Below are 25,766 nucleotides of genomic sequence, written 5' to 3' on the forward strand. Positions count from 1 at the left end.
CATCATACTCTCCTGTGGCCCTAATGACCACCTGTCCTGCGCTGGCCTCATCAGGATTGGGGGTGTGCAGGGAATAGGGGTTGGCTGGGGCTGACTCAGGTCAGGGGCAGCAGACCTGGAGCAGGGACTGCCTAAGAGCCCCCAGGCTTAGCCCAGAAAGATTTGGGGTCCCCTTGGCTGCCACCAACCTGACTCAGCTTTTTGTGAGTTTGTCCTTCCCCTCTAACTGGCTGCCTTCTCAGTTCCTGGTCCCCTGGGGCCATCCGATGGGCTCCACCCCCAACGGTCTGTCTGTTTGGGCCCCTCCTCATCTCTGCTATCTGCAAGCAGGTGTCTGCCTACTGCCTGCAGATAGGGGAGGGGGTGGGGATCAGGGCACGGGCACCTAAGGCCGGTGCTCAGCCAGGGTATCAGACAGGCAGTTTTAAACGATGGGGTGGCTCTGTTGAGTACATCTGCTTACAGCCCTGGTAGCCCAGGCCCTGGGAGCTGGGGCTTAGGGCCTTGAAGTCTTTCTATAGAAACAGACCTCCTAAAATAAATGAGGCCGTGAGCATTTACACCCAGTGAAGCCAGCCACCCCTGGCTTCAGCAGTTATTGATTGCTACTGATTTTAGTGCAAGTTCCTCTTTTCACATGGAGGCAAAAACCCTCACCCTCATGACCTGAATGACGAAGTTACCACTTACTAGAATTGCCCAGGTTCTTCTCCCGGTGCCATTCTGATTTGGTCACGATCAGACGGACACAGAGTGGCAGGTGTTCCCCAGGAGGCCTCAGGGGCCAGGGGCAGGGTAAACTCAAGCGCTCAGCAGCCCTCCTCTGTCCCTCCAGCTGCTAACACGTTGGAGAAGGGCAGGAAGGGTGCAAGCTGGCTCTGTCTGCAGCTCAGGAAGTGGTCCCTAAGTTTGGCGAGCACAAGCCAGCATTCTGCCCAGAGGTGACCTCTTGTCCTTCAGATGGCTCGTGTCGTGCTATTGTGGGAAACCAGTGAGGACCCTGGGTCTGAAGCAGAGCTTGCCAATCCCAGCTGGGAACAGGTTCAGGCGAGGCTTGGCTGGTCATGAGACCACGGTCGAAGAGTGGCAGCCCATTCAGGGCATTGAGGTAGCGTGGGCAAAGTTTAAGGCCAAGGAACATCCGTGGGGACAGCTTCAGTGACCAGGTCCATGGTACAGGACTCTGGGTCTCACCCTGGCCATGGCTGCTGGGTTGCAGAGGGCCCTTCTGCACCCCCATATCCCTCTGGCCCATGTTCCCTTAGTGCCTGCCTCCGCGTCAATGTTCTCTGTGAACTACCTGCCTCCTGTTGCCTGTGGAATTCTATCTGAGATAGCTGGATAAAAAGGGACTGGGAAAAGATGAAAACCCTGTGAGGACAGTGCAAGGATGAGAGGCTCATGACCTAGGCTCCCAGAGTCTTGGCCGTGGCTTGAGTGACTGCTGTCCCGTGGCCCTGGGCAACGTGGTTCTGGGGGGCGGGGAAGGGAGAACAAAGGAAGTCTCTAGAAGCTGCTGTGGAGTTCAGGAAGCCGATGGCAGCTGCTATTGTTCTCAGTGGCCACCGAGTGCCTGCAAGCTCCCGGGCGAGGTGCCGGGCAGAGGGCGTGGCACCCACGCACACTTCCTGGCCTTGTGCAACGAGCCAGCAAGCAGACAGCACTGGGTCAAGGGACAGAAACCAACATAGTCCCAAGCCATTCAGCCCAGTTGGACCCCACAGCCACACTGAGAAGGACAGTGGACCTGGTGGGGGTCCACCAGGCTTGAATGGCCCTGTTCTGTCCTATTCTAGATGATTCTAGGCCTGTATGTGTGTACTGTAGCTGTGGGACTGATTTCTTTGGTCAAGCTCTGCACATCTTGCACTTACTTCTATGTCACAAAGGCGATTTGACGTATGCAAAAGTCGTGGGACCTTGGTATTCTGGCATGGAGTTCAGGAATGTCAGGTCACATGTAGTTCAGGTTCCAGGTGCTACATCCAGGGCCAGTCCCTCCCCAGCTGCCACAGAGGCACCTGGTCTTTCCTTTGCTTTGAAGCCAGTGGGAATTCTTTCACACACTTGTCACTTGCGCTGATGTTGGGGGGCCAGCCAAGGGGCTCATCTTGTCTGCTTCGGAACCTTACATCTCTCCTTGATCGCAGATTCTTGTTCTATGTGATCTTTTTAATTTACTCTTTTAAAAAAAGATTTATTCATTTTTATGTGAAAGGCAGCGTTAGAGAGAGAGGAGGGGAGAAAAAAAGCTTTCATCTGTTGATTCACTCCCCAAATGACCCCAACGGCCATGGTTGAAGCCAGGAGCCAGGAGCTTCTTCTGGGTCTCCCACATGGGTGCAGGGTCCTAAGGCTTTGGACCACTGTCTGCTGCTTTCCTGGGCCATTGGCTGGGAGCTGGATCAGAAGTGGAGCAGCCGGGATTCAAACCAGTGCTCATATGGATGCCAGCACCGTATGGGAAGGCTTAGCCTGACATGCCGCAGTGCTGGCCCCATGAATTTATTTTTTAGTTTTGTTTCTTTCTGATTCTCCTTCAGGGAACGCTCTGAGTCAGCTCTCCCCTCATGTTTTCATTCTCTGGGACAACACCTACACATCTGCCTCCGTCCCTGCCCATCCCCCTTACCTGCCACCTTCTCCTGGGTGGTTTCAGGATATCTAATTCTTTCCAGAGAATTCTGGAGGATTCTGGAAACAGTGTTCATGTTGCTCATCATCACTGTCCTGTAAATAACCATCTTTGTTTTCTCCCCATCTCTCTGCCACCTGTTCCCACTTGTCCATGTTCCAGAACCTTCTGGCTCACCTTGCCCCAAATGCTGGGCCTATTTTCTCTCTCTGTTGCACAAAGCAGTTCAGCACTGCTCCTGGAACCAGGGCCACCTCCACTTTCTGGGTTTGGCACTTGGTCTCATGGGTATGCGGCAGCCCAGGTCCCTTGACGCCTATTACCCCATCTGAGCTGTTGTCAACCCAGGACTGGTGTCCAGCCCCAGCTAGAGGGAACCCGATTTGAGTTGTGTGGTCCTTGAGTAGAGCTCAAGGTGATGTGGTGTTGGCAGCCACGTGTCCTGACTCTTCCTTCAGGGACATGATAGCTCAACCCTGGAGCACAGCAACCAGCCTCCTACACACATAGTTTGTCCAGACTGGCAACCAGTGGCAAGCGCGCTTCTGGATTATTCCCTCAACTCCAGCCTTCTGTACCTTGAATTCGGGGTGTCTCAGGGAGCGCCTCTGTGGTAGAAGGTGTCCCTTCAGTGAGAGAAAACGGACTGCCCAGCCAATGCCTCCAGAAACCTGCAGGGAAGTCCCCACAGCGTTCCCCAGGACTAGCTTACTGTGACCTCACCATGTAGGGTCATGGTCAACCCCGTGTCCATCTCCCACAGGGAGCTATGGCTGCCTCAAGTACCAGGGTGAGATTGGGGTTACAGCCCACCATGTCTGTATTCTCCTCGGCTAGAGGGAAAGCCGCTGGCATCCGCTATCTCTGGCACATGCACTCCAAGGTTTCATCTCGGCCCCTCACCCTGAGACAGAACATGAGGGTGCAGTCCCAGCATTAAGGAGGGAAACAGGCAGCCTTAGGGCCATGCAGAAGGCTGCCTAAAGGAACCAAACAATGGGATGACCTTGGCTTCCCAGGAAGGCTGCCAGGAGATGGCACTCCTGCTAGCCCTCAGAGCTCCCCGCCCCAGGATCCTTGCACCTTCCCAACATTCTGCCTCAGGTCACCCCAGAGGCACTTTTGTAGGTCCCACCCCTGCTCTGATCCTGTCCCAACAGTCACTCTCCATCCATCCTCCCTCATTTTTCATAGCCAACCACTTCCTGCAAAGATCTTCATTTCTTACTCTGCTGTGACAGATTCCCACACACCCAAGAAAAATTTTTTTAAAATTTTTTGTTGTTGTTTTGAAAGAGCTACAGAAACAGGGAGACGTAGAGAAAGAGATCTTCCGTCTGCTGGTTTACCTCCCAAATGGCTGCAAAAGCTGGAACTGGGCCTGTGAAAAGCCATGAACCTAGAACTCCATCCAGATCTTCCTTGTGGGTGACAAGGGTCCAAATTCTAAGGTCATCTTCTGCTACTTTTCCCAGTCCATTAGCAGGGAGCTGGATTGGAAGTGGAGCAGCCAGGACTCAAGCCTGGCACCCATAATGAGAAACTGGTATCCCTGTCAGCAATGTTACACGTTGTGCCACAGCACCACTCCCAATTTAGGACTTCAAAGCAATGCGAATGTCTTATCCTGCAGTTCGGGAGGGACAGGTGTTAAACATGGCTTTTGCCGGGCTGCCTCAAGGCGTTGGCACAGCTGTGACCCTTCTGGAGGCCCTGGGGACAATCCCTTTCTGTCCTAACCCATGTCGGGGCCACCTGCTTTCCTTGGCTTGCGTCCCATTCCAACAGCTTCAAAGTCAGCCCTTGGACAGCCCTGTCCTGCTGCTGCCTCTATGATCCGCCACCTGCCTCTTTTCCTTATGATGACACCAGCATGGTTGGGACCCACCTGAGGATGCAGGATCAAATCCCACGGTGAGGTCAGCAACCTGAATTCCCTGCTGTGAAGCAGTGCATGGCCATGGGCATCCACATCCCTGTCCTAACCTCTGTGTCCTTGGCCTCCGTGACTCACTGTAAGTCCTTCTCCACCAGGACAACGTCTTGCTTGGCTCAGGGCAGGGTCGTGGTGGATGCTTGCTAGAGGCTTGCTGACATGCAACACAAATCAGGTAGGAAAGGCTGATGTTTCTGCACTTCTAAAATGAAGGCAGCAGGTGGAAGATTCCCAACAGGGGCTAAATGCTCCTCCAATGCTATCGGGAGAGGTTCCCCAGAGGGGAGTGTTTGGGGCCAGAGTTTCAGCTGCATTTTTGGTGTTGGGTTGCTACAGGTGCCGCAGGTACTGGAACCAGGATGAAGCGGGGGCGGCTGGATGCCAGTCTCAGCCTGGAGTGCCTGGGACTGCCGCTTCCTGGAGGCCTCATGCTCCTGGGCTGAGTACTCTACTCCGCCACCCCCACTGCCACTGCTTCTCTGCTGCTGTCACTTGTGTCTCCCTCAGGGCACCTTGAGAGTGTTACAGAAAGAAAAGAAGCAGGCTGCAAAGAAGAGCATCTCAGGACTATGCAATTAAGGATAAAAATAATCCCGGCAGGCTCGGGCAGCAAGGAGCAGGAGGCTGTGGACCTCCCCGGGATGGTAGGGGAAAGCTTTGGAACCCCATGCATGAGTGCAGGGTTTGTCAGTTGATGAGCCTGTGCGTTCTAAACATCAGCTGTATATGAGCTGTGCTGAAAGATGTGTGGTGAGGGTGTTGAAGGGGAGGAGTTGAAATTGAGTTGAAATCCAGGACTTGTATACGAGAGTGAGACAGAAAGGGGAGTTGGAAACAATGAAGGAAGAACGCTGCCCCGGCTGCACGTGCAGAGGGCAACAGCCGTTGTAACGGCCCGGGTTGGGTGCTGGAGGTGAGGAGGGACTCAGAAATGCCCAGCAGCCTCCTGGCCTCCCATCCTCTCGGTCTTCCTGCATGGAGAACCCTCCGGCCCTCTCCACTGCCAGCTCCCTCCACTCCTCCCCTCTTCCCCGTGGGCAGCCACAAGGTTTTGCACCTGAAGGGCTCAGAATCTTCCCACTGAGGGATGAAAGATGCGCATGAACCCATCCTGAGCCGGAGGTGGAAATGTTAGGAAAGAAAGAGCAGAGAACATGGCTGACAGAAGCAGAGGAGTAAGGAGACCCCCAGCCTGAGTGCTGCATGTGTCCTGCTTTAGGCGTGGCTCCACCGACTGCTAGATCCACCTGCTGGCTTTTCACAGCATCTCCTGTTAGGAAGATGCCCAGCCAGGGCAAGGGAATTCAAATCGCAAACACGAAACCCAAGTTAGCTCCCCCTGACACCAAAGCAAGCGGTCCCTTCCTGGGAAGCTGCCCCCTGGACATTTCTCTCTCCTGCATGCAACTTGAGAGTCTGTAATCTCTCTCTCTCTCTCTCTCTCTCTCTCTCTCTCTCTCTCTCTCTCTCTCTGTTTCTGTAAGTCTGCCTTTCAAATAAATCTTAAAAAAAAAAAAAAAAAAAAACTCTCTCTGATAGCCTAGGGAGAAGAGTCCCAAAGATATAGCAGGGGCCATGCCAGGGTCAGCTCCTGCCAGCCATGCTGTTTTAAGAGGGCAGTGAGTCCTTTTAGAAGGTGCAGCCTGGGAACAGGCAGTGACCACAGTACCAGGGGCAGCTTTTATGGCTTGAGTCCCCAAGATGCCAGAGCTGGGTCTGGCGCCCACTCCCTCCCACTGCAGGTGGGCATTGACTTTAGGCCTCGGTCACCACGCAGTGACACTGGTACCTCCTGAGCACCCTGCTCCATCTCCAGCCTGTGACTCTGTGCTGCCTCTCTCCACGGCTGAGCTGTGGCTGTGCCACCCTGCAGCTGCTGGCCCCAAGTGGCCCTGTCAATTTGTTTTCTGTATTTGAGCCAGAGTGACAGAGAGATCTGCTATCTACCGATTCAGTCTCCAGGAGGCTCCCAGAGTCCAGGCTGGGACAAGCCAAATCAGGAGCTGGAACTCCTTCTGGGTTGCTCCCCGCGATTGGCACTTGGACCATCTTCTATTGCTTTCTCGGGCACGTTAACAGGGAGTTGGCTCAGAAGTGCAGCACCTGGCACTGCAACTGGTACCCCAATGTGCTGCTACTGTCACAGGTGGCAGCTTAATGTTCTCTACTGTGATGCTGGGCCTTGGCCTCATTTGAGGTGTGCAAGGTGGACAGTACATACCAGACAGGTTTCAAAGGCATAAGAACATGCATGAAAGGCCATTTTTTATTGCACAGTGAAGTTGTAAGATTTGGGATCTATTGGGGTAAGTAGGTATCCGGTCGTCCCTTGGTGCCTAAGGGAGATTTGTTCTAGGGGATTAGATACTGATTCTGAGGTTGCTCAGGTCCCTAATGCGAAGCAGGGCAGCATTTGCCTAGAACCTATAGACTCTGAGTCTCTCTAGATAGCCTCTGACACCTTGCACTGTGCACATACTGTGCCGTGTTGATGCTGGATTACTTAGGGAATAATGTTGAGTTTGTTCGTGTCCCATACAGACAGGGCCTGTTTCAAATAGCTTCCCCTTGAGATTAGCCGAGTCCCTGGAGGCCGACCCAGAGGCTGGGAGCCAGCCGTAGGAATCCATCAGATTCGTTGACTTAAGGCGCTTGGTTGTGGCTTGCTTTCTCTGTCTGCTGGACAGCACTCTGCAAGGCCTTGCTACTCAGGGTGTGGTCCCCCAGTAAGCCAAGGGCAGCTGCAGCAACAGCAGCTCGCGACATTCCCAGGGATCTTGGTGCACCTTAGAAGGTCTGGATGGAGCAAGGCGTGCGGGTGGTCCTGCCCACAGTGGGCGGGCTTGGGAGGGTCCAATACCTGTCATTCTGATGTAGAGTCAGGCCTCTGGAGAAATGGCCCACTCTGCGAATGGGTCATCCTGTGGACGAAGGCACTTACGTGAGAACGTCTGGGCTCCAGGTCACCTTCACTCACCTAGAAGAGCAGAGTTCCCACTATCCAACCCGTGCCCAGTTTGAATTATTTGGTGCTGCTTTAATTATTTTTAACCATGACCAAGATACAATTTTTACAATTTTTTTTTCTCTTTTACATTTCACTTCTTGTTTTTAGGTTAAAAATAATGATGGCAGGAAATGGGACAGTTTCCGACAACGCAGGGGTTAGGTGGCTGTAATTGGGAGTCTTGAGAGCCCAATAGTGGTGTCTGGGGAGAGGGCGTGGGCAGGTTGAGCAGGGCCTCCGAGATCGGAAAGGCCTCGGCTCTGCCACAGCAGGAGCCACGAGGGTTTGTGGTCATTTTCTCATCAAGGTGTAATTCAGGCATAAAACCACGCATCTTAAAAGGAACAATTCCATGACATTTAGGAAGTCCTATTTTCTTTGTATGTTTTTTTCAAGATTTATCTACTTACCTAAAAGGCAGTTACAGAAAGAGAGAGAGAAAGAGAGAGACACCGGCGTAATAACCTAGCAGCTAAAGTCCTTGCCTTGTACATGCCAGAATCCCATATGGGCACCTGTTCTAATCCTGGCAACCCCGCTTCCCATCCAGCTCCCTGAGACATCTTTATGTGTGGAATTTTAACACTCGGAGGCAAAAATTAGGTGGTGGGAGGCAGTTTGGGGTTCTTGATAAGAGTTGATAAGAGTCTTTACCTCTGCTGTTATCTTCCGCCTTGCTAGCTGTGGCCATGCTGTGTGGCATCCTGAGGTTATGACCAGACGACAAACACGTCCCTGAGTGTGGCTCAGCTGTGCCTCACTGCACACAGGCAGGCTTCAGGCTTTGGGCTTTGTCCTGCATGGTTCATGCCCCAGGTTCATCCCACCGGCCGCCTTTGGTATGCACCATGCTCCTGGTCCTTGTGATGCCAGCCATTACCCAGGATCTGTCATTTTCATCCAAGGCTGCATATGCAGGTTTGGGATTTTCACGCCCGCTGCCCTGCCCTTGAGAGAGGACCTCTTTCCATGCGTGTGTTCAGTGGCTTCCGTTGCCACTGCCACTTGCGTACTTTTTGTCATTTTCTCCTTTTGAAAAACCCTTCTGGTTCACTTAAAAAAAAAAAAGCAACCAACCTCTATACATTTTGTACATTAAGTTTTTAGTTAGTTACGTGGTGGACGCTTTCTTCCAGTCTGCCCTTCCTCTTCTTCAGGCTGTTTATGGTTGATTTGCCATGTGAATGTTAAAGGTGCTGGCGTTGGAGGCAGTGGGACACCCGTCACCCGCTCGCCCAGTCCCCTGGCCCCACTCCTGCTGAGATGGCCCTCTGAGAGCAGGTGGTGGGTCACACAGTCGAGTCCATGACACCCTCATGCCACACCCACATTGAGTCCCAGGCTCTGTTAGGTATCTGAGGGCTCTCTCTCCCTCTGTCCCTCCATTTTAAATAAATAAAATAAGTGAACTAAGTAAGTCAATACAATGGGCAGTCAAGTGTTTTGAAGAAGCTAGGTTATCTGTCACTTACCTCCATACACGTAACAGAGAAAATACTTTCTTCTAACTCAAAAATATGTTTTCATGTTTGGCTACTTACCTCTTCTTACGTTTGGTATGAGGTAGGGGACATAACTGCACCTCCAAGTGGATAACAACACCTGCCCACGAAGTTAAGTAAAGCCCCCTTTCCCTGTCACAGCACCTTCACGTCAGATGCCAACTTGCCACATGGTCCCACACTGACTCTGGACTCCCCTTTTCTGATTGATCGGCTGATGCATTCCTGCTCCTGTTGGGTGTTTTCTATCACTGCTTTCATGGTATGTTTTTCTGTGTGGCCTACACTATTCTTCCCTGCATTTTGTTTTCCAAGTAAATGCATCATCAGCTTGTCAAGTTCCCAAAAACCCTCCCCTGGAATTTTATGTCCTAGTGTTGAAATCGTGGGTGATTGGAAGAGCATCCAGGCCTTTGTAACAGCGCTTCTTTCTGTTGGAGATCACAGTATCTCTCCATGTATTCAGATTTTCTTGTTCATCTCTTTTCTACTTTCTCCAGATCTCTTGGCTCCTCACATCATGGGTTCTGCAAATTCAACCAGCCATGGATTGAGAATACCTTAGAGAAAGTGTGTGACTATACTGAATACACTGCTGCACACACAGGGACTTCTCTTTTCCTCATCATTATTTCCTGAATAAATATAGGATGGCCACATTTCCATAACATTTATGGTGCACTGGGTCACTTGCAAATACTGCACAAGGGACTTGAGTGTCCTTGCATTTTGGTACCCTTGGGAGCCCAGGAGCCAGTTTCCCACAGGTACTGAGGGACCAGTCCAGTTCTTCCAGCTGCCCTGTTACTGGGCATGATATAGTTTCAGTTGCTTTTGTGAACAGAATCTTTCCTGTGCAATGTGTTGATTAGTGGTAGATGCTGCAGCATGCTCTGATCTTTTGGAATCATCTGTTAGATTTCTTTGTTTCGGGATTCATTCCTTTGGCTTCTTTCGATCTTGTTGCATGCCACTCAGGATGGATGTGTCTTCTCGCTTCAGCCAGTGCACTGGAGGGGGAGACACACAGACACACAGAACCTGTGTGCTGGCTGTTGGTTCTGTGCTGGCCGGGCCCCCACCACACAAGAAAATATGTCCATAGCCAGGTGCTCTCTGATGCCTTGCTCTTACCTCCAAGGATGTGCGTTCCAGAAGGAGTGAGACAGGTGGGACAGGGAAGGGCATCTACCCCGGGTGCCCACATAGGACCAGCACTGGGGCAGGAAGCAGACAGGCATAGCTGAGTGCAGGTGCCAGGGTCTGTGAGCTGGCTCACCACTGGAGGGACTTCTCTTTGAGGTGTGATGCTGTGGATAGTGGTCTGGGCTGCATCTCTTGAAAGCTGTGACTATCTCCAGAGTGTTGCTTAACCAGAATGGCAATGTGCCTTCTGATCCACTCCTGGATTTCAACTCTACTTGAGAGGCACACAGCTATAGCAGGAACCAAGCAGGTTTACTGAGGTGCCTTGGGCTTAAGCCCCTCCAATCAATCCTTCACCCATTCCAGACCTTCGTCTTATGCTGCACTCTGTCTGGTATCGTCCTTCCTGAAGGGAGAGCTTAGAATCCACAGCTTCCGTGCGTACAGCCTATCAGATGCTAGGAGTCGAAGCAGCCACACCGTGCTCTGGTCTCACAATCCATTTGCCCTCAACTCCAATGACACAGTCATCTCTTGCGTGTGCTCCTGCTAAGCTGGCCTCAGGACTTTGAATAGGCCTCCCTAAACCTCGCCTGGCTGAACTCTGCCTGTAACTCCAGGCTGCTGGGGTCTGCCTCATGCTGGTTCTGGCAGTTGCTCAACACACCTCTTATATGTGGAATTAACTTCATGCTCTGTTTGCTCCACATGTAAATCACTCAAAAGCATTTTTGAAAATCTGGGAACTTTTGTATGCTGTAATTTTCAGCTCCCCTTGAAAATGTTGAAGATCTGGGGGAGATGTTTGGCATTGAGTCACCAGTAGCGATGCACAGATCTCATGTTGGAGTAACTGGTTTGAGTCTTAGCTACTCCACTTCTGGTACAGTTCCCCACTATTGTGCAGCCTAGGAGGTAGGAGATGATGGCTCAAACCCCTGGGTCCCTGCCATCCATGTCAGAGTCTAGATTGAGTCCCAGGTCCTCAGTGTTGGCTTGGTCCAGTCCTAGCTTTGTGTAGACATTTGGGGAGTGAGCTAGCAGATCTCTCTCTCTCTCTCTCACTCTCACTCCCTTTCAAATAGTAATAAATAGAAGTGTTAAATGAAAGAAAAACATGGCAATCTGATAGTCTCAGACCTTTTTTAAAAAAATTATTTGAAAGGCGGAGTTTCATAGAGACACACACACACACACACACACACACACACACACACACACACACACAGAGATCTTTCGTCCTCTGGTTCACTCCCCAGATGGCTGCCAACAGCTGGGGCTGGGACAAAGCCAAAACCTGTAACTCCATCTGGGTTTCCCAGGTGAGGGTGGGGCCTAAGCATTTTGAGCCATCCTCTATTGCTTTCCCAGGCACAGTAGCATGGAGCTGGAGTGGAGCACCTGGGACTTAAACTGGCACCCACCTGAGATGTCAGCATTGCAAGGGGCAGCCCAACCTGCTGTGCCAGTGCTCTGGGCCCGACTCATTCTGTTCCATGGTGATCTAACTGGAGCTGAGTGACAGCTTCTGTCTTCCAGGGGGTCATTTCTGTCTGGTGTGCCACAGTCCTCCTCTTTCTCCATTGCCTGTCTCTCAGGCTGTTCCATTCATTTTCATTACCTCCCTGGTAATGGAGCCATGAGCTTGTCCCAGCAGGAACGCCTTTGTTTGGTGTATGTGGCAGACAAGGGCACCTTGGCTTTCTCCTGTGTCCTCGGAATTGGACAAACAGGCTTGCCTGGCTGCCTTGCCCCCAGTGCTCCAGCTTGCTTTGCTTCGTGTCCTTGACCTAGAACCTCACCTAGAATCTTGCCTAGGTTGAATGTTGACCAACTGTGAACTGCAGAATAACCCATGGTACCTACAGGGAGACCCATAGCTTTCCCGGCCTGCCTGCCTTCCTGCCAGGAACCGCCTCTGAGCTCTTTCTCCAGACACCTGAATCCTTCTGGGGGAGCCTCAGCAGCGGCCACTTCCTCCCTGGGGTGAGGGTGGCACATGAGCAGGTGTGGCATAGCCCATGTCTCTGCCTTGGGCTTCAATCCCATGCCATAGCAGCACCTGCCTCACTTCCTCTGAGCAAAAGGTGCCTCCAGACATTCAGTTTCCCTGTGATGGGGACTCTGAGCTGCCTGTCACTCCTATTCACCTAACCCCTACCCCTCCCATACCCCAGCGCCCATGGGAAGCTGGAGGACCCACAGTTGTCATTGCTACTGGCCACCAGCAGTTTGTCCCTTCCTGGATTCCTTGGTTTCAGACAATCCCCTTGACCATCAAAGCAGCTTTGAGCAGTGCTGTATGTGAATGGGAAGCATGCTCACTGAATGCTAATGCCCTTCCTGTGCCCTCTGCACCCCAGCCCTCCCATGGGCACAGCATCAGCCGTGTGGCTTCTGAGGTGATGCTGTTCTCTCAGGATTGGGGGTGAGGGGATCCTGGAGCAGGAAGGACGGGTGAACAGGGGACAGTTTTGCCAATGTGGGGAATGTCATGGGCCCGCATGAAGAGGTTAAGCACCAGACAAGCACTTCTCCAACGAGGAAAGTGAGGCCCTGCTTTGCCAGTTGCCACGGCATAAATGCTCCTGGCATGGATCCCTGAGCAGTTGCCATGGCCATATTTAATGACTGGCCTGGGAGGTGGCAGCTGAAGCCAATGGGAGCCAGTACCCACCTGCACTGGCAGAGTGTGCCCAGCTCCTGCTTGTGGTGGCCGGGCCCTGCTTGCCTCCGGGACCGTGTGTGTGGGGGTGGGGGGAGGGGACTGGCACCAGGCCCTAGGAGTCAGACAGATCCTTAATGCCCTCTGCATTGCTCACAGCCCTTCTATTCCCAGGTCCCTTATTTATGCTATTTTAATTTGGTGCTGCCTTATTCCTTCTCCCTCGCTGGAGGAGGACATTTTTTCCTACTTGTCCCTTCTTCTGTCTTCGTCTTGTGATGTACTCCTCCGTGTATCCAGTGGGCTCACCTAAAAGACAGGACCACCTAGTGCATTAGCACACGGAACATCTAGCGGGTGCTCTGTAATGACAATGGCTCTTGCTAGCTGAGAGTAAGGTAGGTCTTAGCATCTTTGCTGGATGTGGAAGTCGGCTTAACCTTAAACACTAACAACCTGTACTGTGCTATGTGTATGCATTGTTAGATAGCCAGGGTGATGCATTGCTCTTGTTCTGTCTTGCACCTTAGAAATATCCCCCAAGGCTGCTCCATAGACATCAGGTTCTGCTCAGGCTGCTGGGAGCACACGGTGTACACCTGGGCTGAGTTCCTCCATCCACTCACTCAGTTCCCTTCAGTTCTTTGCCACTACAGGAAAATCTGTAGTGATGACCAAAGCAAGTGAGGCTAAGTAAGCCTGGGCAAGCCCTGGCAGGGGGGTGAGGGGTGGGGGAGCTGGAGGAATGGTTCTTGGTGGCAGGTTGGATACGTAGATGTTGCTGTTTGCTCTGTAGAGTGGCCACACTGGGCTCTGCTCCGAGGAGCCTTAATCCCACACAGATACATGGGGAAGAGAGGAGGCTTTCCCATGTCCAGTGTCCATCAGACAAGAAGGGCTTCAAATGGAGTTCAGATCTCATATCAGAGGAGGCAGAACACACGAGCTGGGCTGAAGGGGCGAGGTCCTCAGAGTCGGACACCATCTCTTGCAGGGCGAGTCCCTTGGTCCCTCCCTCTGTCCATTTCTTCACCTGTGAGATGGGAAGACTGACACAGCCTTGAGTAAAGTGGAGTCTTCAGATAGTTTTGACCTTTCATTCATTCCCTCTCTGTGCTGGAGGTAAGCACATGATTCATGTTGTGCCCTAAAAGCTGGAGTTTCTGAGTGCATGCGATCTCATTTAGGAGGCTCAAGGACTCATGGGGCTGGAGGACCAGCTGCAGAAGGGGACTCTGGAGTGATGTGTGCAGGTTGGACGTGCGCTGAGTACATGGTCTGGTGGGAGGAGAGGGCAGAGCCGGGGAGGAGGGGCAGTGGTCCTCAGGGGCAGCTGTGTCGAGGGAGGAGGGAGGAGAATGAGGCAGCTGTGGGTTTGTTGTCTCCTTAGCTCGGCAGTGGAGAGGCGGTGTTCTGGTCCGTGCCTGAGGCGAAGGGCGTGGCGTGAGGCCTTGGCTGAGCCATTGAGGGAGGGCTCAAGATGAATGGGCGCAAGGGCTAATTCTGAGAACTGAGTGCCTGGGTCACATTCCCTCAGACCTCGGCTTTGGGAGGTGTTTAGCTTAGCAATCAGCCTGTGTCCCACAGCAAAGTGGCTGGGTTAGAGCAGCTGGCTCTGCTGACCCCAGCTTCCTGCTAATGCACACCCTGCAAGGCACAGAGGATGGCTTGAGCACTTGGGTCCCTGCCAAGCACGTGGGACACCTAAGCTCCTGGCTTTGCCCTGGCTCAGCCCTAACTGCTGTGGGCATCTGGGGTGTGAAGCAGTGGGTGGGAGATCTCTGAATCTCTCTGTGTGTGTTCTCTCTGCCTTTCAAGTAACTAAAATAAAGTCTAAAAAAAAAAAAAAAAAAAGAATCTAAGGCTCACAGAACAAATTAACAAGGGAGCTGGGACCGAGACCTGGCGAGCAGGAGAAGCCATGCCCAGGCACCCTTTCAGGAGGAGCTTCAACCCCAACCTGATCCCATAGGGAGCTCTGAGTTTGCTTTGCGTGGGGCCAAGGAGCTGGGCTTCATGCGCGCCCGCACACACACACAAACACACACACACTCTAGGCATGCTTGGCTACCTTGGGCAGGGACAGGAACATGGGCCTTTCCCATGGTCCCTCAGGGATCTCCACGAGAGGGTGGAGGCTCCAGGGTCTAGGACAACTGTTGGCAGTTGGAGCGCAAGCCTTCAGAAGCAAAGCACCAGCACCCCTTAGAAGTGGATGCCTTGGTGGGGGCCCAGAATTCCACCCTGGGAGGAGCCACCTACGTTGTGCGTTGTGAAAATCATGTATCTATATTAGCGGCAGGCCCTTGCTGCTCCCTTGGACCAGCCCACTAGGCTGCCCCTCCTCCTCTTTTGGCCAAGCCAACTCCTTCCTTTGCATCCCAGCCCCACGTGGGTCCTTTGATGACGAGGGCCCTGAACTCCCAGGCTCCTCCTCTTGCCTGCTAGGGTGCACAGGGTGGGTGGTGGGGCTCCCCTTGGGTGATAATTTCTGTGATTGGTGACCACAGGACAGGCTGCTGGGGCGAGAGCTGCTCTGGGGGCCACAGTGGGGAAAGAGGGGGTTCCCAGATGGTCCCGGGGGGTCTGCACAGAGGACGAGGTGGGAGAAGTGTTCTGTGTTGACCACTGCCCACACTGGGGTACTGGGTGTGAGGCGTAGGTTCGTAGCTGTGCCTCCAGTGACAAAGAATCTACCTTGTCCTGAGGTCTCCAGGTGAGGGTGTCCTCCACATGCCAGCCTCTGTGTGACAGAGCATGGCTGTCCCCCGGCCTCTGGCTCCTACCGTGTGACACCAGAGAGGCCTCAGAAGTCACACCCAGAGTTGTTACGTTGTCAAAAGCCTGCCTGCCAGCCTGCAGTGCCTTGGATGGGAGGAGTGCACAGCACCTGATGGGCACCGTTCACCAGCACTTAACATGGACTCCCATGACATGGGTGTGAGAGCACGAATGGCTGGGCTTTGGGGGCCCTGTGACTCCCACGCCCTGCTGGGGAGCCCAGCTCGGGGGCTAGAACAAACCTAGGTGAGTCTGAGATTGAGCTACTCTGAGAGGGTCCCAGCATGAGGGTGCAGTGGGAGGCCTGTTGCCATGGGTGCTGAAGGGGGGGTGGTAAGAGGGGCAGCAAGCCCCAAGGAGGCCACTCAAGGCTGAAGGCTGTGCCAGTTGCAGGCGTGGATTCCAGCTCTGAGAATCAGGCAACAGCTCAGTGGAGAAGCAAGTGTAGACTCTGCTGGGGGGGGGGGGGTGGAGGCAGAGCCACATGAGAGACAAGCTGAAGAGGTGGAGGGAGACCCCAGCCTGCCAGTGTCTGGGTCTGGTAGACCCAGGCGGCCTGTGCTGGGGAGCCTGATGCTCAGTGGGAGCGAGGGAAGAGTGCAGTGTCTGGGGCAGGAACGCCCCGTCCTGTGGGCACCAGCTGCGTGTGGGTGGCACCCAGTTTCCTCTTTGCTAGGAAGCTCTGTGTCTCCTCCCCATGGCTGCTGCCCCACTTCCTTCTTGCATATGCACTAACTACCCTGAGCAAGCTTGGTGTAAGCCAAGCCCCCAGACATGTGGTTTAGGGATCCTGTCCTAGTGTGGATCAGCAAAGATAGGTCTGTGCCTTGGAAAGCAAGAGCCAGCCCTCTGGCCCCCACCACCACCCACACAGCACCCAGCTGGGCCAGCCGCCACCCAGGATACAGACTCCCCCAGCCTGCCCCCTCGGTGCACAGCTTCACACCACCCATTTCTCACTGAACACTAGCAGGCCAAGTATCTCTAGCCACCTGGCCCCTTCTGAGCTGACAGTCCTTAGCGCCTCCTGTCCCAAGAGCTGGCTCTCTTCTGGCGAGAAAGAGCATGGATCCCTCAATGTCCCCAGCACGCGTACACACATGTACACACACACACATACACACCATCCCCACCTCCTATTCTCACCCCCTTGGGCACCCAGGCAAGTTGTATGCCATCTTTGAGTTCTGTTTTCTCACCCCTAAGTGAGGGATGCCACACCCATCTGCAGCATTAGCTGCAGCACACCTGGCCCCACACCTGGTATTTGATGATGGTGATCTTCCTCTTTGCCTCACTTCCCCCCCTCCCCAGATGTTTAATCTCCATTTGAGAGGCAGACTCCGCTGGGAAGAGCCATGGAGGTTCAGATATCCCCTTGAAGGCACCCTCCCCTGCTGCTGACATGAGGCAAGCAGCAGGGAGCTGTGCCCTTGCCACCATCCTGAAGGGCTGGCACACAAGACTCTTTGGTGCCCCCAAGCAAGGACCAGGGCCGAGAGGGAAGAACTCATGTCCACACCATCCCCTTCCTTTCCCCACAATGCCAGTCACAGCCCCCTGAGCTAGAGCGCTAGAGCTGGGCCATCTGTAGGCATTATGGCAGCTAAACTGGACTCCTTGAAAGTTCCCACAAATAATTCTGAGACAGAGAATGGCCCCCTCCACCTTCATCAGTCCCATGGTTCATTTGCCCTGAAAAGCTTCTACTGCTCCCCACCCCATACCACAAGAACATCAAGTCCCTGCCCCATCCTGGGCTCTGTGCCAGGTGCCAAAGCTACCTGCCACTGGACTATTACGTTCTATGTGGCAGAGAGAGGTCAGCCTCCTGTCTTGTGCATGGCCTCCACCTGACCCAAAGACCCACCAAAGCCCCCCCAGTCCTCATTCTGCTGCTCCCTTCTCCCAGCAACAGAACAAGACCTTGCTCCACAGTTGTGTCAGCATTTGTTACTATAATGAAATGCCTGAGACAGACTACTTGTAAAGAGGCATCTTTTCATTCACGAGTCTTAAGTTCACATCAAGCAGGCACCACTGGCTCAACCTCTGGTGGTGGTCTCTTGCCTGGCAGAGACCTACGGTTGTACAGACATCTTTTAACAAGGGTCAGGGAGTGCAGGTGTCTGTCTGCCACCTCTCCTTACAGAGCCTCTAGGATTCATCCAGGGCTCTGTTCCCTGATGCAACCTCATCGCTTCCCAAAGCCACAGCCTCAAACCCCATTGCTGGATTCTCTTCCTAGTACAACTCACAGAAGGTTACAAGGACCAGCTCTCACTTGAATCAGATTCATGGCATTGTATCAATGGATGTAATCATTGCCAGAGCCCAGCTCTGTCTTACCCACTTGTCCATGATCTGTCCCTGGCCCCTAACACCTGCACAGGTGAACTAGTGCTGTCCTAAGCAGCACATGTTGGCCTCAGGTGAGCTGTCTGCTTGCCTGGACTGTTGCCACCCACTGCCCTCCATCCACTCAGGCTGGGCTATGTGCACTCCCTGAAGTTCTGTCTTTATGCTTGGTGCCTCTGTAACATTAGCGTGAACCAAGCACTGCTTTCATCCAGAATCTAGAAATGCACAGACCTGTGGTGTTTTTTGGTAGGATGAAAAAAAAAATCTGTCTCTTTTGTCTGTGTGTATACTAATGCATAACCCATGTTGACTGCCAGACTTCTTACTCTGCTGTCTTGCTGAGTACACTGTGTCTAACCTGCATTCAAATGAAGACACACACCACTTGCAGCCTCAATGCATTAAAAAAAAAATTTTTAATATTGAAAGTAATTTGACTTGGGATTTTTTTAAGGCTACACAAAATGGCCTGTGTACCTGGGTGCCTGTTCCCAGCCCACAGCCAGCATTCTGAGTTGATGATTCTCTCTCGCATCGCCCTTGCTGTTCTTCGGACCCCTTAGAAGGCAAGCTGGGGATTATGCTTCCTCGTCCCCAAATATTTCAACATATTTCTCCTGAACGATAAGGACTCTGTCCTAGTCCACTACCTTCACCCGTCAAAATCGAGAAATTAATGTGGGTAAACTATTACTGTTACTCAGACTCTACTTGAATTTCTGCAATAATGTTCGTATTGGAAAAGGAGAGAGGAGGGTCTTCCATCTGCTGCTTCACTCCCTCGGTGCCCAAAACAACCGGTGCTAGGTCAGCTCAAAGCCGCCTGGAACTCGATCCGAGTCTCTGAGATGGGTGACGAGGACCCAGTGCTTGAGCCATCGCCTGCTGCCTCCTAGGGTGCACATTAGTGGGATCCTGGATCCGAAGTGGAGAGGTTGGGACTGAAGACAGGTAATGCAGTGTAGGATGCGGTGTATCCATCCTAGACCACTGTACCAAGTGCCTGTCCTCCGTTAGTCATCATAGAGATATCCGCATGTATTATTGGGTGTCTATATAAATTCTATATAACTCTTGCCGTGTTGGGATGTCACTTGTTGCCAGCAAAAACTCATGTTGAACTGTGACTGCCTCTGAGGGATTTTTTTTTGAGGGGTGGGACAGAAGTGGAGTTTTAAGCAATAGGTTGTTAGGAGAGCTCAGCGCTCACCTCACAGTAACAAGGCTTGCTCTCCAGCTGGCCAAGGTGAGAGCAGGCTGTTGCCAAGGCGGGAGGCCCCACGTGCCCTCTCCTTCACACATGCCTACTGCCCTTGCCCTTTTCAACAAGCAGCAGGAGAGTCCTCTTGGGGTACCATCCTTTCGGACTTCCCAGGTTCCGGAACCACAGGCCCAAACACAGCTCAGTTCTTCATAAACTACCTGGACCCATGTGTCCTGTTACAGCCACAGAAACTGAGTGAAGACAGTTGTGCCTAAACATATGTTCCCTACCTTCTCCCAACTACCACCTACCCTGGCCAGTCCTGGGACCCAGCCTCAACCCTCGATTGGTTGTGTGTCACCTCCTTTGAGTACCCATGAGCCAGGTGCAGCTCCTTGTCACTCATGACCTTGGCATTTGTCAAGAGAACAAGCTAATTGCTCTGAATACAGTCACCTGATATGGGCTTGGCAGATGTTCCTGGAAGGCAGGAGGGCTTAGCGATGGTGCTGAGTTCTTCCCCAGCTCCGGCCAAGAAGGCTTACAGAGCCATCCTGTCCCTTTACCAGACCGTGAGAACTTGGTTAAGGCGGTGCCTGCCAGCCTGGAGAGCTGCCCTTTCCCTGGGGCAGCTTGTGGCCCTGCGATTCCTCCTGACGTCCGCACCCACGGCCTCGCAGCATTCACTGATGATTCTTGCCTGGACCAGATGCCAGACGGTGACTCTGTGTTTCCATCATCCCTTGCCCAGTCAGTTGGCGTTCCGCTGTGGGAGAGCCTTCCTTTCTCGGCTGTCTGCCTGTGCACAGACTGACGCCTGTTGTGTGTCAGTCAATAGATGGTGACTACCTCTGTTGTGCATTCTGATGTTCCAACTTCCGCTGGGCACCCGTATGCCCATCACGGCGGGAGCAGGCCCTTACTCTGTGGCAACAGGTGTCCCGGGCTCCCGCGGTGCTTTCTCAGTACTTAATCTTAGGGGCTGCTGGAATCAGCGATTTCTCAAAGGGGCTCTAGTTCTGCTTAGTGGGGAAAGGTGGTTAGGGATAAGAGAAGCAGGTGCACCTGCTATGGGGCTGTTGCTACTTCCGGGTCTGCTCTACAGACTGAGCTATGGAAGTGTGCACGTGTGTATGTGTGTGCATGGGAAATGGTATTGTATGTACATGGGACATATATTCATAGGAACCACATGTGAATGTACACACATGTATTCTCAGCCCTGTGTCTACTTGTATATGAACTAAATAAACCCCTGAGTTGTTACACATGCTTCCCATTCCAGCCACACTACAGAGCTCCTGCAGGCACACTCCCTCCTGACAGCCTGGCTCCCGTTCCTCGGTGTATGTGTCATTACATGGTTGTTTCCCCATATGCAGGTCACGCTCCTACTCTGCCTCCCCTGATCCATCTATCTGCATGGCCTAACTGTACAGGCTTCCAAGATACTGACCACTTCCTTATCCTGGCTGTGTCCCTATCCTGGTTCTGCCTTCCCCTGAGACCTGACTCTCGCTCGGCCCAGTGGAGTGTGTTAAAAGAGAGAGAAGAAGAGAAGGAAAGAGGAAGAGCTTTCCTTTCTCAGACATTTATTTATTCATTTACTTACTTATCTGTCAATCTGAAGAAAGGAAGAACAATAAAGAAAATAAGAGGGGCCCAGCACAGTAGCCTAGTGGCTGAAGTCCTTGTCTTGCACACGCTGGGATCCCATATGGGCGCCGGTTCTAATCCCATAAGCCTCACTCCCCATCCAGCTCCCTGCTTGTGGCCTGGGAAAGCAGTCGAGGATGGCCCAAAGTTTTTGGACCCTGCACCCGCGTGGGAGACCCAGAAGAGGCTCTGGTCTTCTCGCTTTGGTTTGGCGCAGCTACAGCCATCGTGGCTGTTTTGGGAGTGAATCATCAGATGGAAGATCTTCCTTTGTCTCTCCTCCTCTCTGTATATCTGATTTTGTAGTTAAAAAAAGTAAATCTTTTTTAAAAAGCTGTATTTATCTATTTGACTATGCAATAAAAATAATAAATATATCTCTCTAAAAAAAAAAAAAAAAGAAGGGGAAATAGAGGAGAGAGACTGAGTCAACGGTTCACTCTCCAAATGGATGAAACGACCACGGCTGGGCCAGGCTGAAGTCAGGAGCTGGGAATCCATTCAGATCTCCCAGAAGAGTGGCAGGGACTCAAGAACTTGGGCCACCATCCGCTACTTTCCAGGCTCGTTAACATGCAGCTGGAGCAGAAAGGGTGCAGCCATGTCTCAACCTGGCAGCGCCATGTGGGAAGTGGGAGTCGCAAGGGGTGGCTTAACCCACAGGGCCCCCTGAGTCGTCTTTTGAGGCTGCAGAGGGATTTCTGGGGCTGAAGTTGACCTGCTCCCAAGCCTGGTCTCCCACATCCTCATCCCATCCAGCTTCCCCATTCTTTAAAAGTCAGTGACATCAGCCAGGCTGTTAAAGCCGGAGGGAGACCCAGGACTCACCTCCTGTGCCCCTCTTGGGTATGCTAACAGGTGCCTTGGTTGTTCCACATCCAGCCCCATCCTTGCTTATCTCCCTCTGCACTAGAGTGGGTGGTAGGACCCCTGCCTCCATCCTCCCCACACGAAAGCCAAAGCAATATTTCAACAGTACATATGTGACTGTCATACATGTGCAGGCACACACACACACACATGTACTCACCCAGCTGGGATCTCAGAGGCTTTTATTGGTTGCACAGTCACTTCAAAATCCCAACCCTGTCAGGGCTCCAGAGGTCCTGGTGGCTCTGTCTCCTCTGTTCTCACTCACTGGGGTCTGTGAGGCTCAGAATGAGATTTGGAGAGAAAGTGGTGACAAGTTGCGATCAGGCCAGAGGACGCAAGACAAGCAAAGTCTGACGGGAGTTGACAGAAATGGAGGGAGCTGGAGGCAGAGCTCAGGAGGCGGTGGGACCCACCCGCAGTGAGTGTCATAGGACACGGGGCCAGTCACGGCTCAGAGCAAGTCCTCTGGGTGCAGCAGCCTTGGACCCCAGATGCCTGGCCTGGGGCCCACGTTGCACCTGCTGGCTCCCCCCCGTGTTTCTGCTGGCCTTTGTACTCACTGTCCCAGCAGCACGGGCTACAGCCACCTCCCCCCGTGTTTCTGCGGCCTTCAGCGTGTCCCCAGCCGCCCTGGTCCAGCATCTCCCCTAGCTCCCCCTGCACACAAAGCAGCTCCATTCTCATTCCTCTCCTAAAGAATCACAAGGGACCTCACCCTCCGGACTTGACATAACACTTAGGTGTCATGGGATAATGAGCAAGGTCACTTCTCAGTGCTTGCCCATCATTTGAAAACCGTCTGGAGTGGCTGGAGCCGCTGCTGAATGTAACCTGCAGGCTAGGAGAGCTTCCGGGAGGGGCTTCCCAGCACCTCGCAGGACCCGATGGGCTGTGTCCTCATTCACTTCCCCATTCAGAGAGACAGCACGTGGTGTGCAAATGACAACCACTCCCCAGGAAACTCCAGCTGGTCCAGCGCTCTGCCCTCCCTAGCCAGACATCCAGTACCCTGGAGGGAGTCAGAAAGCTGTGGCCTAGACCATTTCCAAGTCCATGTTCCTGGGCCCCCAGCAGTCTGGCCAGTGGCTGTCCTTTGGCTTAGAGACTGTCCAGGTCTTCCTTTCCTGACTCCTGGAGTTATGGGAGGCCCCTCTGCTGAAGCTGGGAACCTATCCCCAGGGGGTCTTGCTCCCTGGGAGAGCTCAGGTGTCAAGCAAAAAGACCGAAGACTTCCCTGCTAAGCTTGACTTGGCAATCAACGGATACCTGCTTCAGTGGACACCTGTTGGCCTCCACAGCTTTTTGACCATGAGATCCTCTTAATGCAATGCGTGCATCTCTCAAAGCAGCCATCCCTGTGTTGTTTGGGTAAAGAGACCTGTTCCTTCTGTGCTTCCCATGCTCCCTGGGAAGGTGAACACAGACACGGTGAGCCCAGGCCAGCGGAGCTGTCTGCAGAATCTTTGGAGAAATGATGTTGCTGAAAAGTACCCAGAACTTTCCATAGGACTGGAGATTGCCAGGGGAGGAAGCAGAAGGGGTTGGTGGCTAATGAGACTAGCATAGGGACTGCTGCTCTAAGCTCGCAGATCCTGGCGGCGACACATGGTCAGCACAGGCCTCCAAGCTTCCCTTCTCCGTTTCAAGATGACGGCAAGAGGAACAGTCTAGCGGCCAGACTGTCAGGAAGCCAGTACAGCTGCCACTCTGGTGGGAAGTGTGGCAGGCACTGCCTTCTGGGCCCGACAGGACCATTTCCTGCCACCCCCTCAGTCCACCCAGCAGGCCCCAGGACACTGCATCACCCCCACGTACACATGCTCCCCTGTCCTTGCTTTCCCCTTGGGTTGGGTCCAGAGGAGCCCCAGCCAGCTGCTGGAGGATGGGGGATCACACGGGGGGAGAAGTTCCTATTCTGACTCGTCCCTAGGAGAGGTGAGGTGGGGAGTCCCCAGAAAACCCCAGTTCTTACCAGGTGGTCCTGTCTGGGCTCTCGTCCCTGTCTGTTGTCTGGTCTTATTGTGATAACGAATGCTCCCCACCCTGCCCGCTACACTCTCTAAACTCAGCAGGTTCATGCGCCATCAGCTTCCTGCCCAACTGCTGCCCGTCTTGTCATGGGCAGACACTGTTCAATCCTGGGAGCCCCCACCCTGTGGAGATGTGCTGGGGAAGCCCCCTGCTTCCCTCTACTGCACCCTCTCTTGATGCTTCCCTGCCTCCCCCGTCCCCGGCTCACACCAGGTCCTCCCTGTCTGTCTCTCCTGCCAGCCCAGGGTGACCATCGTCACCTCAGTGCAACACATCCATGGACCTGCAATCCGATGTGCCCCTCCAGTGGCAGGCCCTGCAGCAGGATCCAGGAGCAGACCTGGCTCCTGACAGTGGGACACACAGCAGGCAGGACCCCACAACCCCCATTGGCCCACACGCTATCCACCAAGAAGCCCTCCTCCCAGCTGCTAGCTTTGACTTGGCGAGGTCTGTCTGACCTCACCTTTGTGGTGGTGCCCCTGCCCCAATGGGGTGCCCTTTCTGGGCCCAGCTGAGGAAGGTTGCCCTGCCCAGCTATCTAGACCCACTCCCCATTCCACTCTGGTCTGGGCCAGCTCAGCCGCCTGCATAATCCCTGCATTGGTCCTGTGGGCCTTCCTCTTCCTGTTCTAGAATGTTCTTTAAATATCACTGGTTCTGCCAGGAATCCCTCACCTGGGCCTCACTGGGCCCAGGCTCACTGTTCTCTGTGAGTCTGTGAGCAGCGTCCTGCCCACCTTGGCCTGCAGGGCAGGTGGCCCCTTCAAGTGGGAGCGGCTGTAGATCTGCTTCCTACAGAAGGGCGCAGTGGTCTCCCTGGGGCTTTTGCTCCAGCTTAGTTGGCTTCCTGCTGCTGGAACTGAGTGTCATAAAGGGCCTGGAGACTGGGGAGTCTTGGCACAGCACTCCCTGCCTGGTGGGACCGTGGTGCTGCATCTTCTCATGGGAGACAGAGCGAGTCTCCCAAGGGATGGCGTCCAGATCCTCTAACTAGGACGGGTGGTGTTTGCAGCACGAGAATTCCAGGGGGCACTCTCAAACCATTGTGCTCCTGCTGGGTGTCAGTGGCCGTTGTTGGCTGGCCCACCCATCCCTCAAAACAGACGGCTGTACTGCCTTTGGTGCGAGCCCAGCCTGCTCCCCACTGGCTCCTTGGCCTGTAAGTGGTCAGTCCACATGCAAGCCATGTCCTGGTGTCTGGGTCATCAGCTGGCTTCCCAGGTCTCCTTGTCAGTGACCTTTCCCTGCCTTGCTTCGCACACAGCTTATTCCCTCAAGCCTCAAACACTTGTTTCCACACGTTTTACATCTCTGAAATTGATCACGCCTACAGCCAGTGCTGGCACAGGGTATGCCTCAGCTTTGTAGTGGTGCCAGAGACAACACGTGACTCAACATCAGTGAGCCTTAATGGCCCAGAGCTCACCTGCTCTTTTCCATCCACGCTCCCCACGCACCCTCAGCTCCCCTTCCACTCTCTTGGGTGCTTTGACATCTCTTCCCATGCCTCCGAAGACCTGTCTGCCATCAGCTGAGTTCTTGGACAGGCGACAACCGTGCTGCTCTAACTGAATCCAGGGCCCAGACTATTATTTCTGTTAAGTTGCTGCCTTTGGGCTTTAGACCTGCCCGAGTCACTTTGTAGAAGGTCCTGCTGGGGCGGCACCTGCTGCTGCTGCTCAGAGGTTTCTGGTTTAGCAGGAGGCTTGGTGAAAACAAGGGAATTTTCAAAGAATAAACAAGCCCTTTTGTAAAACCATCTATAACTGTACTCAGTAGCTTAAGCCGTGGAATGCACATCTGCGCACACACACGCACACACACACGCATCTTGCACAGGTTCAGACACAGGTACAGAGCAAAGTAGACATAAAACACATGGAGAGCAGACATGAGAGAGGGTGAGAGAGCAGGCCTGGATAACAGGTGGATGGTCGAGGTGTGTCTGCACTGCTAAAGTCCTCGC

At 53.4% G+C, this 25,766-nt stretch overlaps 1 protein-coding gene and 1 long non-coding RNA gene across 6 annotated transcripts in view; both read left to right on the forward strand.

Moving 5' to 3' along the window:
• INPP5D (inositol polyphosphate-5-phosphatase D) overlaps positions 1 to 25,766 on the forward strand; it is a 105,635-nt gene that overhangs the window by 16,242 nt on the left and 63,627 nt on the right. The gene's annotated exons all lie outside the window — the stretch shown is intronic.
• LOC121151107 lies at positions 2,473 to 5,938 on the forward strand. The gene is made up of 2 exons (XR_005883122.1): positions 2,473 to 2,914; positions 4,150 to 5,938. It is a non-coding gene; the product is annotated as an uncharacterized LOC121151107 (long non-coding RNA).

The sequence above is a fragment of the Ochotona curzoniae genome, unplaced genomic scaffold (assembly GCF_017591425.1).
Source record: "Ochotona curzoniae isolate NIBS_2020 unplaced genomic scaffold, NIBS_Ocur_1.0 contig_2294, whole genome shotgun sequence".
Lineage (NCBI taxonomy): Eukaryota > Metazoa > Chordata > Mammalia > Lagomorpha > Ochotonidae > Ochotona > Ochotona curzoniae.